Here is a 14,601-nt window from a genome sequence, read left to right as displayed (position 1 = left end):
GGACTCTATACTGTAAGAGCAGTGAGACTATGGACTCCTTACTGTAAGAGCAGTGAGACTATGGACTCCTTACTGTAAGAGCAGTGAGAGTATGGACTCTTTACGGTAAGAGCAGTGAGACTATGGACTCTATACTGTAAGAGCAGTGAGACTATGGACTCTATACTGTAAGAGCAGTGAGACTATAGACTCTATACTGTAAGAGCAGTGAGAGTATGGACTCTTTACGGTAAGAGCAGTGAGACTATGGACTCTATACTGTAAGAGCAGTGAGACTATGGACTCTTTACTGTAAGAGCAGTGAGACTATGGACTCTTTACTGTAAGAGCAGTGAGACTATGGACTCTATGCTGTAAGAGCAGTGAGACTATGGACTCTATGCTGTAAGAGCAGTGAGACTATGGACTCTATACTGTAAGAGCAGTGAGACTATGGACTCTTTACTGTAAGAGCAGTGAGACTATGGACTCTTTACTGTAAGAGCAGTGAGACTATGGACTCTATACTGTAAGAGCAGTGAGACTATGGACTCTGTACTGTAAGAGCAGTGAGACTATGGACTCTTTACTATAAGATCAGTGAGACTATGGACTCTTTACTGTAAGAGCAGTGAGACTATGGACTCTGTACTGTAAGAGCAGTGAGACTGTGGACTCTATACTGTAAGAGCAGTGAGACTATGGACTCTATACTGTAAGAGCAGTGAGACTATGGACTCTTTACTGTAAGAGCAGTGAGACTATGGACTCTATACTGTAAGAGCAGTGAGACTATGGACTCTTTACGGTAAGAGCAGTGAGACTATGGACTCTTTACTGTAAGAGCAGTGAGACTATGGACTCTTTACTGTAAGAGCAGTGAGACTATGGACTCTTTACTATAAGAGCAGTGAGACTATGGACTCTTTACTGTAAGAGCAGTGAGACTATGGACTCTTTACTGTAGGAGCAGTGAGACTATGGACTCTTTACTGTAAGAGCAGTGAGACTATGGACTCTATACTGTAAGAGCAGTGAGACTATGGACTCTATACTGTAAGAGCAGTGAGACCATGGACTCTTTACTGTAAGAGCATTGAGACTATAGAACTATCTGCCAGAGGAAGGTATAAAGGTGAACTTACTAAGAGAGGCCTGGATGCATTTTTGGAGTGTAATAATATTACAGGTTACAGTTACTAGAATTGTGGAGAAGGGATGTTGATCCAGGGAGTTATTCTGATTGCCTGATTGAAGTCGGGATAAGCATGATCTGCACTATGGCTAGATTCACACACAGCAGTTTATTACAGGACTTTATGCAATGGTCCCATTCATGTACACAAGGCTTGCAGAAATCTATCCATACAAAACTCTAAGCTTCACACTTTGACCCCTTGTATAGCACGCTCATTACTCATCGTAGCATAAAAGAGCAAATGCTTATTGCTGTAGGTACCACATACAAGATCGGCACACTCCTCTCTTCAGGTGCTCTGTTCTGCTTAAGGAATTGACTACAGTTGTGGGCAAAAAGTTTTGAGACGTACACAAATTTTGGTTTTCATACAGTTTGTTACTTCAGTGTTTTTGGATCGGTTTGCCAAATTGCTCCTGGGTGGCAGGTAGAAGCTGCTTCTGGAGGCCGTGAGAATTTTCTCCTGGATGATTTCATTCTTTATTCATGGCAGTGTTCTTAAGCTATACATGAATGATCTCATGATGCTTTATGGATAGCAGGACTCATGGTAGTGCTCACATTTTCTTGTCCAGATGTCCTTAACATCCTAAAGAGGACTTCATCAGAGAAAATAACTTAATGCCTGATCTGGCATTAATTTCTATTTCAAAATTTTTTTATTTGTGCCGGATCCGGCCCCAAGTGCTCCGGCAAAACAGATCCGTTCTTTCCGTCCGCGCATTCAACGCCCCTTAAATCTGTGAAAAAAAAAAAAAATACCGGATCAGTTTTTCCAGATGACAACTGGAATGACGGATCCAGTATTGCAATGCATTTGTGAGACGGATCTGCATCCAGATCAGTCTCACAAATGCATCCATTTGCGTCCAGATTGCTGGATCCGTCGGGCAGTTACAGCGACGGAACTGCCTGCCGGAATCCTCTGCCGCAAGTGTGAAAGTAGCCTTAGGCGCCCTGAAGCCTTCTTCATAGCAGTTGACCCTCTCTCCTTGAAGTTCTCAATGATGAAATAAATGGATGATTTAGGTGCAATCTTGCAAGCGGCAGTGTCCTCACCTGCGAAGCCCTTTTGATGCAAAGCAATGATCTCTTCATGCGTTTCCTCGGAGGTAACAATGGTTAAGGTTATGGTCACGTATTCGTCACAAACTCTGTTAGTCTATCCCGGCAGAGAAACCGACTACCGCAGTATACCTCATCCGGCACAGCTGGATACTGCCAGATCCTCATTGGCTATAATGGGATCTAGATGAAAACAGGACCTTACTATAATATATAGAGAATATGGCTGCTATATTGCCTCCATTCGGACTGGATGTTACAAACTACAGTGCTGCCCATAATTATTCATACCCCGGGCAAACTTTGACTTAAAGTTACTTTTATTCAACCAGCAAGTAATTTTTTGACGGGAAATGACATTGGTGTCTCCCAAAAGATAATAAGACGATGTAGAAGAGACATTATTGTGGGGAAAAAAACATCTCAGCTTTTATTTACATTTGCGCAAAGAGTGTCCAGTCCAAAACTATTCATCCCCTTCTCAATAATCAATAGAAAAGCCGTTATTGGCTGTTACAGCGATCAGACGCTTCCTATAATCGCAGACCAGCTTTTTGCAGGTCTCCACAGGTATTTTTGCCCATTCATCTTCAGCAATGAGCTCCACATCTTTCCGGTCGGAGGGTCTTCTTGCCATCACCCTGATCTTTAGCTCCCTCCACAGATTCTCCATTGGATTCCAGTCTGGACTCCGGCTGGGCCGCTCCATAACGTTAATGTTGTTGTCTGCTAACCTGTTCTTCACCACTTTTGCTGTGTGTTTTGGGTCATTGTCACGCTGAAATGCCCACTGGTGCCCAAGGCCACATTTCTCTGCAGACGGCCTGATGTGGTCGGTGAGAAGCCTCATGTGTTGCTCTTTTTTCATGGTGCCGTTTACTGTGATCAGGTTCCCTGGTCCATTGGCTGAAAAACACCCCCAAAGCATTAGGTTCCCACCACCATGTCTGACAGTGCGGATGGTGTTCTTTGGGTTGAAGGCTTCTCCTTTTTTACACCAAATGAAGGAAACATCATTGTGACCAAACAATTAGATTTTTGTTTCATCTGACCATAACACAGAAGACCAGAAGTCTTCTTCTTCTTTGTCCAGATGAGCTTTTGCAAAGGCCAAGCAAGCTTTTGTGTGCCTTATCTGGAGAAGTGGCGTCCTCCTTGGTCTGCAGTGTGCAGAGTCCGCTGGATTGTCCGCCTTATCTGGAGAAGTGGCGTCCTCCTTGGTCTGCAGAGTCCGCTGGATTGTCTGCCTTATCTGGAGAAGTGGCGTCCTCCTTGGTCTGCAGAGTCCGCTGGATTGTCTGCCTTATCTGGAGAAGTGGCGTCCTCCTTGGTCTGCAGTGTCCGCTGGATTGTCTGCCTTATCTGGAGAAGTGGCGTCCTCCTTGGTCTGCAGTGTCCGCTGGATTGTCTGTCTTATCTGGAGAAGTGGCGTCCTCCTTGGTCTGCAGTGTCCGCTGGATTGTCTGCCTTATCTGGAGAAGTGGCGTCCTCCTTGGTCTGCAGTGTGCAGAGTCTGCTGGATTGTCCGCCTTATCTGGAGAAGCGGCGTCCTCCTTGGTCTGCAGTGTGCAGTCTCCGCTGGATTGTCCGCCTTATCTGGAGAAGTGGCGTCCTCCTTGGTCTGCAGTGTCCGCTGGATTGTCTGTCTTATCTGGAGAAGTGGTGTCCTCCTTGGTCTGCAGTGTCCGCTGGATTGTCTGTCTTATCTGGAGAAGTGGCGTCCTCCTTGGTCTGCAGTGTGCAGAGTCCGCTGGATTGTCCACCTTATCTGGAGAAGTGGCGTCCTCCTTGGTCTGCAGTGTGCAGTGTCCGCCTTATCTGGAGAAGTGGCGTCCTCCTTGGTCTGCAGTGTGCAGTGTCCGCTGGATTGTCCGCCTTATCTGGAGAAGTGGCGTCCTCCTTGGTCTGCAGTGTCCGTTGGATTGTCTGCCTTATCTGGAGAAGTGGCGTCCTCCTTGGTTTGCAGTGTGCAGTGTCCGCCTTATCTGGAGAAGTGGCGTCCTCCTTGGTCTGCAGTGTGCAGAGTCCGCTGGATTGTCCGCCTTATCTGGAGAAGTGGCGTCCTCCTTGGTCTGCAGTGTGCAGTGTCCGTTGGATTGTCCGCCTTATCTGGAGAAGTGGCGTCCTCCTTGGTCTGCAGTGTCCGTTGGATTGTCTGCCTTATCTGGAGAAGTGGCGTCCTCCTTGGTCTGCAGTGTGCAGTGTCCGCTGGATTGTCCACCTTATCTGGAGAAGTGGCGTCCTCCTTGGTCTGCAGTGTGCAGTGTCCGTTGGTTGTCCGCCTTATCTGGAGAAGTGGCGTCCTCCTTGGTCTGCAGTGTGCAGAGTCCGCTGGATTGTCTGCCTTATCTGGAGAAGTGGCGTCCTCCTTGGTCTGCAGTGTCCGCCTTATCTGGAGAAGTGGCGTCCTCCTTGGTCTGCAGTGTGCAGTGTCCGCTGGATTGTCCGCCTTATCTGGAGAAGTGGCGTCCTCCTTGGTCTGCAGTGTGCAGTGTCCGCTGGATTGTCCGCCTTATCTGGAGAAGTGGCGTCCTCCTTGGTCTGCAGTGTGCAGTGTCCGTTGGATTGTCTGCCTTATCTGGAGAAGTGGCGTCCTCCTTGGTCTGCAGTGTGCAGTGTCCGCCTTATCTGGAGAAGTGGCGTCCTCCTTGGTCTGCAGTGTGCAGTGTCCGCTGGATTGTCCGCCTTATCTGGAGAAGTGGCGTCCTCCTTGGTCTGCAGTGTGCAGTGTCCGTTGGATTGTCTGCCTTATCTGGAGAAGTGGCGTCCTCCTTGGTCTGCAGTGTGCAGTGTCCGCCTTATCTGGAGAAGTGGCGTCCTCCTTGGTCTGCAGTGTGCAGAGTCCGCTGGATTGTCCGCCTTATCTGGAGAAGTGGCGTCCTCCTTGGTCTGCAGTGTCCGTTGGATTGTCTGCCTTATCTGGAGAAGTGGCGTCCTCCTTGGTCTGCAGTGTGCAGAGTCCGCTGGATTGTCCGCCTTATCTGGAGAAGTGGCGTCCTCCTTGGTCTGCAGTCTCCGTTGGATTGTCTGCCCTGAGACATTGCCACCAGCAGAGCCCAGATTCACCAGGATGGCCTTGGTGGTGATCCTTGGATTCTAACTATCCTCCTGGCAGCACAGGGGTCACTTTTGGCTTCCGACCACGTCCTCGGAGATTTTCCACAGTGCGGAACATCTTGTATTTTTTAATAATACTTTGCACTGTAGCCACTGGAACTTGAAACCATTTAGAAATGGCCTTGCAGCCCTTTCCTGACTTGTGAGCAGCCGCAGGTCCTCACTGAGCTCCTCTGTCTTAGGGCTCTTTCACACTTGCGTTCTTTTCTTCCGGCATAGAGTTCAGTCGTCGGGGCTCTATGCCGGAAGAATCCTGATCAGGATTATCCTAATGCATTCTGAATGTAGTGAAATCCGTTCAGGATGTCTTCAGTTCCGGAACGGAACGTTTTTTGGCCGGAGAAAATACTGCAGCATGCTGCGCTTTTTGCTCCGGCCAAAAATCTGGAAGACTTGCCGCAATGCCGGATCCGGAATTAATGCCCATTGAAAGGCATTGATCCAGATCCGGCCTTAAGCTAAACGTCGTTTCGGCGCATTGCCGGAGCCGACATTTAGCTTTTTCTGAATGGTTACCATGGCTGCCGGGACGCTAAAGTCCTGTTTGCCATGGTAAAGTGTAGCGGGGAGCGGGGGAGCAGCATACTTACCGTCCGTGCGGCTCCCAGGGCTCTCCAGAGTGACGTCAGGGCGCCCCAAGCGCATGGATCACGTGATCGCATTGGACACGTCATCCATGCGCATGGGGCGCTCTGACGTCATTCTGGAGCGCCCCGGGAGCCGCACGGACTGTAAGTATACTGCTCCCCCGCTCCCCACTATTACTATGGCAGCCAGGACTTTAATAGCGTCCTGGCTGCCATAGTAACACTGAACGCATTTGGAAGGCGGTTCCGTCTTCAAATGCTTTCAGTACACTTGCGTTTTTCCGGATCCGGAGTGTAATTCCGGCAAGTGGAGTGCATGCCGGATCCGGACAACGCAAGTGTGAAAGAGCCCTAAGGCATGACTGTCCACAAACCAACTGCAGAGAGCTGCTGATCTTCACCTGTGGAGTTGATTAAAACAGCTGTTCCCAATTAATCAGGGTAATTAGGAGGCTTTAGAGCATCTTGGACTATTTGGAATGGTGTAGAACTTTGGATTTCCCCACAGACTGTGACAGGAATAATTTTGGACTGAACACTTTTTGCTCAAATGTAAATAAAAGCTGAGAAATGTTTTTCCCCCACATTAATGCCTCTTGTACATCGTCTTCTTAGCTTTTGGGAGACACAGATGTCATTTCCCTTAAAAAAAAATACTTGCTGGTTGAATAAAAGTAACTTTAATTCAAAATTTGTCTGGGGTATGAATAATTATGGGCAGCACTGTATATGTATTCATACTCTATCCTGGATTTTAGCCTGAAGCCGATTTAGTTTTTCATGTCTCATTGTTTTTATTGTGATTTTATCACTTGCCTATTGTTTTATCTGAATAAACCATTCTCCAACCAACTTGCATGTGTCGCCAAATATAGAGCGCCCCCCACCCAGTTTTTACATCCAAATCTACCTCGCCATAGCACGGGGGGTGCTGAGGGGAGTGCACCTACCCATTAGGGTGATTGGTGAGCCTCTTACACTACAGTGTTTTTCTTATAATGGAATCTAAGTGGACAAAATATACTGCATGCAGCGGGATCTGTCTGGCCGAAAGCAGCAGGATCCCAGCCGTATCGCATTATAGTCAAAGGGAACCTGATCGTATGGGGCAGTACGCGGCTATGAACGTAACCTAGATTTCAAGCATCCCCTTCCTTTCTAATCCAATCCTGAGCTACGGAGCAGATCGCTGCCATGTCGGCGGCAGGCCTGGAATGCTGTGGAAATGGAGCTTTTGAGATGGTTAATTTTCACGACAAGGAATGACTTCACAACTAATTGCAATTAATCTCCAGAAGAATTTAGAGTTAATATAAATCACCACCAGAAAAACAGAGGCAGCAAACTCTGCGAAAACCAAAATGTTTGTCAGTCGTGGCCATAAGTTTTGAGACGGCCTGAGAGCTCCGGCCTGTCCTCATTATATGGAGGCACATGCAGCTCTGTCCTAACAGCAACACATAGGAGGACTGGTCACTGCCACCCACAAGATCAGCACTGCTCTCCTGAAATACTCAGTGCTGCTGTGAGCATTACTACCAACAGGGGTTGGGATCTAATCAACTTGCCCGGTTAGGCCAGGGCTACCTGGCGACGTGTCGGGCAACGTTAAAGTTGTGTGACATTTCATGTGATGTATTTCAATAGTGAAACAACGAGACATGCTGCAACACGACCGTCACAAAAAATACAAGTTAGATTTTTATTTTTTTGAGACTGTTGCATCGCAGTAGCAGCATGTGACATGGGGACACCACTGAAATACAGTGCATGAAAGGATGCCTTATAATTGCCGTTTGGCCCCAGCCTTAGGGCTTGTTCACACCTGTGTCGGTGCTCAGTTTGGGACAGGAAAGGAGTAATTTCTCCACTAATAAAGTGGAGCCATTACAGTAAACGGGATCTGTTTGAATCAGTCATGTGCAGAATCCGTCACTTCTGTTCTCTTTATGTACTTCCGACTCAGACTCTGACTCCTCTGTATTAATATGCGAATATGCAGTTGAATCCAAGAAGCTGTTCCACCAAGTTCTTCGAAGCTCTTCTAGCAGAGAGGTAGTTGGGCCGCTGCCTTCTCCTTTGTGTGCTTATCTGCTGCTGAAGATCGGGCAGTGGAAAGATCCAGGAAGGGGCATTTATTGTAAAACATGATTTTCCTAGGAGAATCCCATAGTCATGTTTAAAGTTTAAGCTAACAATCGGAGTTTACAAGTTTTTATAGCCTTAGCTGAATGACAGCAGTTTTTCCAATGGTTTACAGCTTCAGTCTTGAACTATTGGCCCTCCATTCCCTTCACTTATACAAGTGTCTCACTCTCTAGTCCTGCAAAAAACATATTTATTTAATCCCTTATCAGTGAGAGGCGAGGTTACACATGGACGCTGCGTTCCCTGTAAAAGCAGAACACAACACTATGGAAAGTAGAAGTATCGCCGCTCCTAATTGTGCGTTGCGTGCCATATAGTGAAGCAGATGAAAAGCTTCTTTACGGTCACTTAACGTGTTCGTTTTGCGGTTACGTGAGGCACTGCATGCATTGGCCTTTATTCTTACAGTAGAGAAGTCATTAATTATAACTTTTTGTGAATTGGGACATTTAAACTTGCTTTTTTTTTTTTTATTCCCATCTAAATTTAGTAGGAGTCGGAGTCGGTGCATTGTTTGCCGACTCCGACTCCAGGTACCCAAAATTTCCCCCGACTCCGACTCCTCGACTCCACAGCCCTGCCTATAACACAGCAGACAATGGTGTGAACTGACCCTTACAATCACATCACAGTCTGCCTTCCCACACGTCTATGCTGGATTTCTAGAATACAGATCCATATTTCAGGCAGGGTCTGGTTACGATTACAATTAGCTTCCAGGGAATGTCCACAAATGATGGAAAAACAATCAGCGATACAAACGGAGAAATCCACAGTGAAGACCTGCAGAAATCTTCATCATTTGCCAATTTACGCGCAGGAATTCTCCACGGTGTGAATTCTCCGCTGTATTCCAGATGGAAAACCATCAGCATTCCACTATGTGTGAGGCCCTGGCCTGTACCCTCCACCCAGCTGACTCCGTGTGTTCTGCTGCCATCTGCTGGTCCTAGTCAGGAAGGACGCCTCAGCTTGGCTTTCTTTTTCTATGAAGTCTAACGATCCAATCACAGTAAAGCGTAAAACACAAGGGTCATGACATCTACTGTGTCCCGGGTCCAGCAGAACAATTCTGTCCGTCAGACCTACAATGAGCGGACACTAGTAGGTAGAGCAGACGATCGGTCGAGCGGTGAAACTGTAGAATGAGCAGGAAAACCTGCTGCCAGAAGCTGAGCGCCAGCCCCTAGCGATACAGAACGACCCTATATAGATGCACCAACTATCCGGCCTCATGCAAACAGCAAGGCTGCGGTGTGCCGGGGTCTGCACCATGTATGAGGGTCTCCATGGAGCTGTGCATGGCGTCTGGTCAGGACTCGGCACCTTATATCACACAGGTGACGCCAGAAAATCTGTTACAGGGGCAGGATAGCAGCTTCTATGCTTTCTTTGGGCCTCATTCACATGGCAGGATGCGTAGTCTATGATGTAGCTTACCCATCTCTATACCAATCAGTGGCCCAGACATGGCGGGCCTGGTCTCAGCACCGCTTTATCAGGAAAGCTGATTATTATCTGACAATCTGTTTCATTAGCATCCATCCATAGGCACTTACCCTGCTATGTAAGTCTCTGCGCAGCGTCCATGACCGCTATACCACAGATCCCGGATGCTTCACAGATGGCGATACTTTTCTCTAGGCAGCTGAAAGTCCAGCCGCGCCTGTGAAAAGGTCTGGACTCCATGGGTCCCAGGCTGTCTACACTGCACAGACGACTGCATGTCACCCGTAAAGTGTGAATGCCGACTGGTGGGGACTGGAACTCCGGCAAGGTCAGCCCGGGAGCTACGGAGCAGGTAAGAGCTCTTCACAAGGGGTGGAAATTCACAAACCATCCCGTGTGCCCTTGTAGAGAGAATCTTGTGCCCCACGGCGGCCGTGGCGGGCATGATGGTGACAGCCCCATCGTCACCCCTGGACTTGCACGGGCTGATGAAGGGGACGCACTTCTGTCGCTCACTGACAGTGGACACGCTGATTAGAGACGTCTGAGCGGCGGAGCTCGGCCATCAGGTCAGAGATGGGGAGAAGGCCATCCGAATGCTTCACCACATCTTATAGGAATCTGGAGTCGGACAGAAGAGTTTTATTTTCCATACATTTAACTGACAGATATCTGGCAGATTTCCTTCTTCTAAAGAGACCTCAATCTCTGTGGATCTCTTGCCCCCGGCTCTGGTCGCAGAGGGGCCACAAACAGGAGCCGCAGCATGGACGTCCATCTCTAGTGAACACTCAGCAGGACTGATGCGGATGATGGTTGTAGTGGTTGCAGTGTGTGACCTCTGAAGATCGTGTATAATTGAGTTTTCAGCAGATGTTCTGCTCCATCTAACGTCTGCCCCTTCAAGGATTTTATCTCCTCCATTTTAACATGTACGTTTGCTGCTCACACAAAATGGCCGCACATTCCATTAGTTGTCACTATGGCAACTAAGTCTGAGCACTCAGACTGCCGGTAATATCAGGACGACCTCCGAACTTGTGACAATGAATCGAACTGACGAGACCGGCACCCGCAGCAGTTAACGGTACTACTCAATGATGGCAGGAGGTACAAAACTGAGCGAAAACCCCACCAACGCTGACGCTCTGCGGACCACCAAACTGCCCCCAGGTTATGAGCATGTTAAGGGTTAAGAGGCAAAAAAAAGAAGTAACATGAAGCTCCAGGCGATGTGAAAGTGGACGCCGTGTGCCATTTCTAACACTGGCGCGTTCTCATGTGGGTGAGGGACCAAGAAAGAAAGCTGCCCCTGCCCCCGACACCCGGGGAGGACACTGGGATGGACACATCCCCTGAATGTCCTCCCATCATGTATTAGGGCACAGAATTCATATCCTCGTCACTCTTCAAGAGACGGACCGACGGGCCGAATGAGACGGAGCAACGACTGCACAGCGCAAATGTACCGCACCAAGGGCTCGTCCACACAACCGCAGGAAAATGAACCGACTCCTACTACATTTAGATTGGAATAATAAAAATAATAAAAAAAGCAAGTTTAAATGTCCCAATTCACAAAATGTTATAATTAAAGGGAATCGGTCACCTGCTTTTACTGTCACCATCGCCATGTTCACTAAAGTACCTTATTTCCTGCAGTCGTCGTCTTACTTTATTTCGTTTTGTCATTTTCATTAAAAAAAAGCCCTTTTTATGATATGCTAATGAAGCTCCAAGGTGCCCAGAGGGGCGTTCTTTCCCTCTCTGGTGCCCAGTGACGCCCCCCTGCAGTGCCCAGCCCGCCTTAATTTGAATCCCAAGAACGCCTCCTGATCCTGAAATAACCTCCCACAGCCCCGGCAAACTGTTCCGCCCCCTCCCCACGCCATCGTCTACCTTCTAGAAATGCCCCGTCCTTCCTGTCGGCGGCCAGAAATCTCGCGCAGGCGCAGTACCGCCTGCGCGATCAACCGCCTCAGGGCAACAGCCTCAAAGTCTCACTGGGCTCGGCGCATGCCTAGTGACGTAATCTGAGCACTGTTGCACTCTGGAGCTTGATGATGGCGCAGGCGGTACTGCGCCTGCGCGACATTTCTGGCCGCCGACAGAAAGAAGGACGGGGCATTTCTAGAAGGTAGAAGATGGCGTGGGGAGGGGGCAGAACCGTTTGCCGGGCTGTGGGAGGTTATTTGAGGATCAGGAGGCGTTCTTGGGCACTGCAGGGGGGCGTCACTGGGCACCAGAGAGGGAAAAGAACGCCCCTCTGGGCACCTTGGAGCCTCATTAGCATATCATAAAAAGGGCTTTTATATCAAAAGGACAAAACGAAATAAAGTAAGACGACGACTGCAGGAAATAAGGTACTTTAGTGAAGATGGCGATGGTGACAGCTTAAAATGGTAAAAGCAGGTGACCGATTCCCTTTAATTACTTCTCTACTGTAAGAATAAAGGCCAATACACGCAGTGCGTCACGTTACCGCAAAACGAACACGTTAAGTGACCATGAAGAAGCTTTTCATCTGCTTCACTATATGGCACGCAACGCGCAGTTAAGGAGCGGCAATTCTTATACTTTCCATTGTGTTGTGCTCCGCTGTTACAGGGAACGCAACGCCCATGGGTAACCTCGCCGCTCACTGATAACTGATCAAGTAAATGTTTATTGCCGGACTAGACACTTGTATCAGTGACGGGAATGGATGGTCAATAGTTCAAGACTGAAGCTGTAAACCATCTGACAAACTGCTGTCCTTCAGCTGAGGCTATGACACCTTGTAACCTCAGATTGTAGCTTAACCTTTAAACATGACTATGGGATTCTACTAAGGAAATCAGGTTTTACAATAAATGCCCCTGCCCCGATCCCCCCACTGCCCGATCTTCAGCAGAAGATCCGCACACAAAGGAGAAGGCAGCAGCTCCTGGCCAACGACCTCTCTGCTAGAAGAGCTTAGAAGAACTCGGTGGAACAGCCGTATGTGGCCTTTCTTTCCTTCAAGGAATGTATGAAATACATTTGCATATTAAATACAGAGGAGTCGGAAGTACCAAAAACGGAGGAGTCGGAGTCGGAGCATTTATCTACCGACTCCACAGCCCTGCACAACCGTATGGATTTTTCAGTCCACAAAAAAACCTGAAGATATCCATGTGAAATCCGTAATGCATACATTTTTTTTTTTTTTTTTTTTTTTTGAGAATCCATTGCAACAATGATCGTTCTTGTCTGCAAAATGGAAAAGAATAGGACATGTTCTATTTATTTTTTATTTTTTTGCAGAACAGACAGTGCTTTCCGTTTTTATGGACTCATTGAAGTGAATGGTTCCGCATACAGACCTGTAAAACAAAAAAGTTACGGAAAAAAAATATGTTTGTGTGCATGAGCCCTAAAGATGATGTCTTCTGGAACAGCCTGATGGAGCTACTAACGGCAGTATGAAAAAGGCCTGTTATAATACTGCTCCTATGTACAAGACTATAACTACTATAATACTGCCTCCTATGTACAAGAATATAACTACTATAATACTGCCTCCTATGTACAAGAATATAACTACTATAATACTGCCTCCTATGTACAAGAATATAACTACTATAATACTGCCTCCTATGTACAAGAATATAACTACTATAATACTGCCTCCTATGTACAAGATTATAACTACTATAATACTGCCTCCTATGTACAAGAATATAACTACTATAATACTGCCTCCTATGTACAAGAATATAACTACTATAATACTGCTCCTATGTACAAGAATATAACTACTATATTACTGCCTCCTATGTACAAGAATATAACTACTATAATACTGCCTCCTATGTACAGGAATATAACTACTATAATACTGCCTCCTATGTACAAGAATATAACTACTATAATACTGCTCCTATGTACAAGAATATAACTACTATAATACTGCTCCTATGTCCAAGAATATAACTACTATAATACTGCTCCTATGTACAGGAATATAACTACTATAATACTGCTCCTATGTACAAGAATATAACTACTATAATACTGCCTCCTATGTACAAGAATATAACTAATATAATACTGCTCCTATGTACAAGAATATAACTACTATAATACTGCTCCTATGTACAGGAATATAACTACTATAATACTGCTCCTATGTATAAGAATATAACTACTATAATACTGCCTCCTATGAACATTAATATAACTACTATAATACTGCCTCCTATGAACATTAATATAACTACTATAATACTGCCTCCTATGTACAAGATTATAACTACTATAATACTGCCTCCTATGTACAAGAATATAACTACTATAATACTGCTCCTATGTACAAGAATATAACTACTATAATACTGCCTCCTATGTACAAGAATATAACTACTATAATACTGCCTCCTATGTACAAGAATATAACTAATATAATACTGCTCCTATGTACAAGAATATAACTACTATAATACTGCCTCCTATGTACAAGATTATAACTACTATAATACTGCCTCCTATGTACAAGAATATAACTACTATAATACTGCCTCCTATGTACAAGAATATAACTACTATAATACTGCTCCTATGTACAAGAATATAACTACTATAATACTGCTCCTATGTACAAGAATATAACTACTATAATACTGCCTCCTATGTACAAGAATATAACTACTATAATACTGCCTCCTATGTACAAGAATATAACTACTATAATACTGCTCCTATGTACAAGAATATAACTACTATAATACTGCTCCTATGTACAAGAATATAACTACTATAATACTGCCTCCTATGTACAAGAATATAACTACTATAATACTGCCTCCTATGTACAAGTATATAACTACTATAATACTGCTCCTATGTACAAGAATATAACTACTATAATACTGCCTCCTATGTACAAGAATATAACTACTATAATACTGCCTCCTATGTACAAGAATATAACTACAATAATACTGCTCCTATGTACAAGAATATAACTACTATAATACTGCTCCTATGTACAAGAATATAACTACTATAATACTGCTCCTATGTACAAGAATATAACTA

General features: G+C 46.0%; 1 protein-coding gene across 2 annotated transcripts in view; it reads right to left on the bottom strand.

Annotated features, from left to right (window-relative positions):
* Nucleotides 1-14,601, bottom strand: part of NRXN3 (neurexin 3) — a 335,275-nt gene that overhangs the window by 206,253 nt on the left and 114,421 nt on the right. The window lies entirely within an intron of this gene.

The sequence above is a fragment of the Bufo bufo genome, chromosome 11 (assembly GCF_905171765.1).
Source record: "Bufo bufo chromosome 11, aBufBuf1.1, whole genome shotgun sequence".
In the NCBI taxonomy this organism is placed as follows: Eukaryota; Metazoa; Chordata; class Amphibia; order Anura; family Bufonidae; genus Bufo; species Bufo bufo.
The sequence above is the reverse complement of the archived record's forward strand: the minus strand, read 5'-3'. Positions and strand labels throughout refer to the sequence as shown.